Source organism: Nematolebias whitei, chromosome 10 (genome assembly GCF_014905685.2).
Source record: "Nematolebias whitei isolate Nwh7 chromosome 10, NemWhi1, whole genome shotgun sequence".
Taxonomy (NCBI): domain Eukaryota; kingdom Metazoa; phylum Chordata; class Actinopteri; order Cyprinodontiformes; family Rivulidae; genus Nematolebias; species Nematolebias whitei.
In genome coordinates, this window is record NC_056507.1 from 8,295,220 (window position 1) to 8,301,987 (window position 6,768).

The following is a 6,768-nucleotide window of genomic DNA, read 5'->3' on the forward strand; positions in this document are numbered from 1 at the left end:
AATGTAAAAGCGAGTGATTAATAGATAAGGAACAGGTGAATAATCAAAAGGAACGTGTGATTAAACGATAAGGAACAGGTCATTAATAGATAAGTAACAGATGATAAATTGATACGTGCAGTAAGAACAGGTGGAGCTGTTGCACCAGCAGCAGGGTGATGGTGTATAGGCGTGTTTGTTTGGCAGCTTCTCGTTCAGGACCACGGCCAGCGACAGAGACAACGACAGATACGTCCTGCTGGAGAGCTCAAAGAAGAAGAAGCCACAGAGCTCATTTAAACACAAAAAAACATTGTAGTTGTTGTTTTCAGGCGGGAGTTTTAATCTACAAATGACACGTTTGTATTTGTTTCTCTCGTTCTCACTCAGTGTTCCCCTTCACAGCTCCTCGTTCATTTAAAGATGATTTGCAGATGATTCTGTAGACGTTTGTTCCTTTCCCCTCCACGTGCTCGGTGACTGGAGCTGGTGTTTTGTCCTGTCGGACCTGTGAGCGACGCTGCGGTCCGAGCCACCCGGCTGTAATCACAAAGCATCTCTTGTAAATTAAACGGTTGTGTAATTATGCTGCTGGCTCCTCGGGGCTTTGGCATCATGTTTGACTTTAATGTTGGAGTCTTGAATTAATGAAGTCGTCAGTGACAGCACTTCCAGGCTGGTTTTCAGGGGAGAAATGGGAAGTTGGGCAGCGGCGGGTAGATAATGTTTGACTCGTTCTGCTGAAGTCATTAAGTCTGTCACACCAAGCAGAAAACAATGATGGTGGTTTCTGTTATGATGCATCATCATTAGTGAGGTTATCTGTGCTAATTGGTTTTGTTTGTCAGATAAATCTGCAGAAAAGATTCATCCAGAACAACAAATCAGTTTGAGTTCATTTAAAAAGGAGTTCTCTGACGTTTGCTTTGGCTGGATTTGCAGTCCTGAATAGGAAACATAAATATTTCCAATCAGGTTTTTAAACCAGACAGCTGTAGGTTGTCCCGTTTCCTCCGAGCTTCCTGGCTGCGTGCCGCTCACCCCAACCTGCTCCACTCATCCTCCATCCATCCATCCTGCACATCTGCTGGGCTGAAAACTCCCACTGTTTGATTGCCTTAGAGGCAGCTGCTGCGGCGCACTGAGGAGATGAAAGACAGCAGGAAAACCAGAGGAAATGTGAAGAATTGAGAGGGAAAGAGAAAGGGAACGCCACGGGGAGGAGGAGGCTCTGTAAACAAACGGACTGGAGGGACGGACTGAAAAGGTATTGGTTGGAAAAGAAAAACAGAAGAAGAAATAATTGGACAGGATGAGGAGCGAAGAAGCCAGAGCTCACGAGGAACTATCGATTTATTAGATTGAAGAATAAACAGTTTGTTTCATCTCTCAGCACAGATGTGTATTTCTGTCCAGGTGTGGGAGGTGACAGAAACACAGCACAGGGTTTCACTTTATTCCTACCAATTAAACATAAAAACTGATCCGAAAAGAGCCCGGTTCCTTTGCCTGTGATGTGACCCAGCAGCTCTGCCTGCTTCCATTAATGGAGGATGTATCTGCAGCAAACCTCTTCTAATATGCACATCAGATGCTCCTCGTGTCATCCTGATTCCAGCTTCCTGTGGGCAAAAACGGGCCGAAACAAAGACATTCAGTTTGGATCAGAGAGCTCACAGAGCCGCTCTTGAATTTGATTGGTTCCTTTCAAACAACGTTATTTTTCTGCTTTTATTTGGGAAACCAGAGGTCTCTGTGTTGAGAAGAATTTGGGCATCAGATGGAGGTCAACGTGCTTCCTGAGCAACCAAAACAAAAGTCCCTCATTATCAGAGACTTTCTCGATGATTGTTTCCTAAATGAGTTTAGGGTCCAAACCGCAGACAATGCAGCTGAAAGCACACCGTTTTACTGGAGAAGCAGGTGTGGAGCATTATGCAGCAACAAAAGTTGGGAGCATGAGAGGTTTGCAGAATGAATGAAGGATATTTTTGCTGCTGTATTGTTGAGCATCTGAGCATTCAGCTCAGGCCTCGGGTCAAAGCAGGCCTGGAGCGCCTGGAGTTCCTCGTCTGAAACGCCTCATGCTGCGTGGATTAAAGGCCTTTCTGCTGCCAGGATTTTTACAGAAGCAAAACTGGAGGCAATGCATCCAGCTGCCGATAGCTCACCACCTGAAATAATAAGAGCTTTTAGCTTTTATCATTCTTTTTTTGAAGGTAACATGTTTTACATTTGTCTGGAACAAACCAGAATACTTTTATATGAGGGATTCTACCTCGTGTTCTCTCTCTATAAACACTTCAACTTTACTGTCATTTTTATTTCATTTCTGCTACAAATTAAACATACTGCATTTTCAAATAGCGTGCATAAAACCCAGATTAAATTCTTCTGGCACAGGAAGTTAGATTGCATCGTGTTCAACACCTTCACTACGAGTCCATGTTCCTCGGAAAGCCCACCTAAACATGAGACAGACTTTCTGCTCAATCAGAAACAAGTAGGGTCCAATCAGACAACAGAGGCAGATGAAGCTAAATAAAACATACATTCATGGCAGGGCAGTAAGAACAAACTAGTTTCTTCTGCTTTTTCTTATTTCAGCTGTTCCCTCTTCAGGGGTCTCCACAGCAAGTCCTCCTCCATTTCACTCTGTCCTCCTTGTGCTCTGTCTTCACACCAACTACTTCCATGTCCTCTAACTGCATCCGTATATCTCCTCTGTCTTTTTCTGGGCAGCTGCATTTCTTTCTGCATCCCCTTTGACCTTTGCTGCCACCCTTTTGTCACACAGCACTTCTGAGATTTTTCTCCATCCACTCGTACCATCACGTGAACAAACAAGAAGGGGATCGGAGATGACCCCTGATGCAAATCCCACCTCCACCTTGAAGCTCTCACCTATAGCACATCTCACCACTGTCTTGCTGTACTCATGCATGTCCTGTACCAGACAACCTTGTCCCATCACACTCTTTAACAAGCCTTACCTGCTGCACATCCTTTCCAGCCTGATCCCTCTGTCTCGCCCATCAGTACAAGTCCTTCTCACCCCCTTAAGTGTCCAGCCTCTCATACAACTCATCATACGCCTTCTACTTTGCCTTAGCTACTTCTCTCTTTGCTCTACGTCCCATCTCCTTATATTCCCGTCTCCTCTCTTCAGTACTCTCACTGTCCTATTTCTTCTTGGCTAACCTCTTTCTTTGAACGTTGTCCTGCATTTCCCTATTCCACCACCAGGTTTCCTTATCATCCATTCTTTGTCTAGATGACACACCAAGTGCCTTCCTACCTGTCTCTCTAATAATTGTTGCTGTAGTCGTCCAGTCATCTGGAAGCATTTTCTTACCACCCATAGTCTTTAACAGCTCCTCTCTAAAGTTCTCACAACATTCTTCCTTCTTCAGTTTCCACCATTTGGTCTTCGTTTCTGATTTTACTCTTTTTCTCTTCTTCACAACAACAGTCATTCTACACACAACCATCCGATGCCGTCTGGCCACGCTCTCCCCTGCCACAACCTTACAGTCTCCAATCTCCCTCAGGTTTCCTCTTCTACACAGAATGAAGTCGGACCTGCATGCTCCTTCCTTCACTCTTGTGTTCCTCCCTCTTTTGAAAACAAGTGTTGACTACAGCCATTTCCATTCTCATGACATAATCCACCATTTGTCCTTCTTTCTTTCCTCGACACCAAACCTACCCATCACTTCCTCATCCCCTCTGTTTCCTTCACCAACATGTTCATTCAGTTCTGCTCCGATCATCACTCTCTCCTCCCTGGGAATACTCTCTATCACTTCATCCAGATCCTTCCAAAATGTATCTTTCTCCTCCATATCACATCCAACCTGTGGAGCATAACCACTGACAACGTTTAGCATCAGACCTACTTCTACCTTCAGACACATCACCCTATCTGACACTCTTTTCACCTCTACTACATTATTTGCCAACTCCTCCTTCAGGACCACCCCTACTCCATTTCTTTTTCTATCCACACCATGGTAAAAAACTGTTTAAACCCTGCTCCAATGCTGCAAGCCTTGCTGCCCTTCCACTTAGTCTCTTGGACACATAAAACATCTACCTTCCTTCTCTGCATCATGTCAGCCAGCTCTCTACCTTTGCCTGCCATTGTCTCCACATTTAGAGTTGCCACCCTCAGTCCTACGTTCTTGACTATCCTCTTCTCTCTCTGTCTCCGAACACGTTTCCCTCCTCGTGGTCTTTGAGTAACAGTAACACAGCGATCATTTTTAACCCGAGCTTCAACCAATCCACTATACTGGTATTTGAATGAACTTGCATGTTTTTTTTAAATCAAAGTTTTTTTAAGCTGCACGCTCTTTCTGACACAGTCCTAACCATTTACTTGAGATTGGACCATTATGAGAGAAATACTGGATATTGTTCCCTACTGGCTGGTTTCTGTGGTGTGTTTAAGGACATTTTTTTTCTCAAAGTGTTTCTTTGACACACGTCTTCCTTTCTTCTATTCTTTTGGATGTTCCCTTCTCATGGGTCTCCCATCCTCCTCCATCTCACTGTCTCCTCTGTGTCCTATGTCCTCACGCCAGCTACTTCCAACGTCCCTCCCTTTTCCCACAGAGGTCAGATCTAGTTTTTCCCAGAATCTTTTGGATCATTTGGGTTTCAATTTTTTGGTTTTCTGCTTCTAATTTCCCCAGAATAATTTTTAGGTGTTATATATATTTTTAAAGCTGAATAAAATTGTTTAGCTCTAAAGCTGTGCAGAAATAGAGTAAAACAGGAAATACAATGGTAACTTAACAAATGAACGTAAAACGAGAATTGAAGTGAAAAAGATTGAAGTTCTGGCAGGAAGATATAAAAGAATATCTTTATTGTCCTGTCAGAATCTGAACAGGAAGTGGTGATGCAGGAACAAGATGTCATCAAGTCATTAAGTGTTAAGTGCTCTACTTAGATGTCAGGTTTCTTTTTTACAAATTGGATTTTTCTTTTTCTGCCTTTCAAGCCTTTCTTTTTGTCTGTTCTTTCTTACAGCCGTTCATCTTTCTGTCTTTGTCTCTGTGTTTTTGTCTCTCTTCCTTACTCAGACGATTTGTTCGTGCTTGTATGTAAAAATGAGTGCAGACCCATCGTGGTCCTGTGCTCATGCTGTTTGGACTTATAGGATGATAGTGAGGAGAAGTGTGAGAAATCTGTGTTGGAGGTTGAAGAGAGCCACACGGCATGCTTTTATTTGTGTCGGTGTGTGTGTGTGTGTGTGTTTGATGAACACAGTCTCATCATCCCAACACCATCATTGCAGTTTTATTAGAGCAATACATCACTGCCACACATCGCACACTCAGCCTGAACAGCTGGGTTCCATGTGGGTCAGAACATGGTTTCTGTTGGTGGAGTCGCAGGCGTCCAGGCTCATGGACAGGTTTATCTCCTTCACTTTCGAAGGGTTTTAAATTTTATTGGGACAAAACTTGTGCGGTGTGAGTTGAATTATCTTGTAAGTCTTTCTGAAGCTCTGTGCAGACCCCACGTGCATCACACTCGGGTAACACGTGCAACACCTGGCACTGCCACCAACAACAAAAATCCCAGCTGCCACTGACCTTTTTATAAATTCCCAACGAAGTCGAACAAATCCTGCACACGCATGCGCTCAGAAATGAAGCCAGCAATTAATAATAATTACATTATTGTTAATTAATGTTATTAAAATATACTATTATTAAAATATAGGTAAATACAATAGACGAACACACACACACGCGTCTTAATATATTACGGTAAGTGCCCATGTCGCTGAGAAACGAGTTAAACTGTTTTCAGCTTTAATTAGATCCGTTTTCAGTTGCCTTTATTTTTTTCTGACCTTTGATGTGCTTTTATTTCGACAGCTTAAAAAATACATTATCGAAGTAATTTTGTCAAAATTCATATGCTAGTGGCTTAAAACAGTGCGCGCACACACACATACAAATAAAAAAACACTCTTCTAGGCCGAGTCACCAAGTTGGATTTTCTATTAAGAGGAGTGTTGGGCCAAGAGAGCTCTTGACTCTGACAGGCTCTCCATCCCCTGCCCACCCACACACACACACACACACACGCACGCACACACACACACACACACACACACACACACACACTTCCAACCATCAGCCTGAATGGGGTGGCTAAGTGTATAATTATGGGATGTTTATGACTGTGTTCTGTCATATAGTGAGCATTTGACAATTTCTTTTTTCCAAAATGTAAAAGAAAAAAAAAACATTTTAAAATGAGTGTTAATTTTCTGATGGAAAAAAAAAAGAAGCTTTTCTGTTTTAATGTCTTGTTTATGTGAAATTATTCTAAAAATGTACACTACTAACATACACCACTAACACATTTTTAACATGCACGACTTGCATTCACCACTAACATACACCACAAATGTGCACCGCTAATGTACACCACAAGCATGCACTATTAACATACACCACTAACATACACCACTAACATACACCACTAACATACATCATTAGCATACACTGCTAATGTATACCACTAACATATACTACTAATGTATACCACTAACATACACCACTAATGTATACCACTAACATATACTACTAATGTATACCACTAACATACACTACTAATGTACACCACTAATGTATACCATTAACTTACACCACTGTAATACACACTATTCACATGCACCACTAACATACACCACTAATGTATACCACTAACATACACTACTAACATACACCACTAACATACACCACTAACATACACCACTAACAT

General features: G+C 42.4%; 1 protein-coding gene across 1 annotated transcript in view; it reads left to right on the plus strand.

Annotated features, from left to right (window-relative positions):
* The window catches only part of cbln1 (cerebellin 1 precursor), a 15,720-nt gene that overhangs the window by 2,331 nt on the left and 6,621 nt on the right, over positions 1 to 6,768 (plus strand). The window lies entirely within an intron of this gene.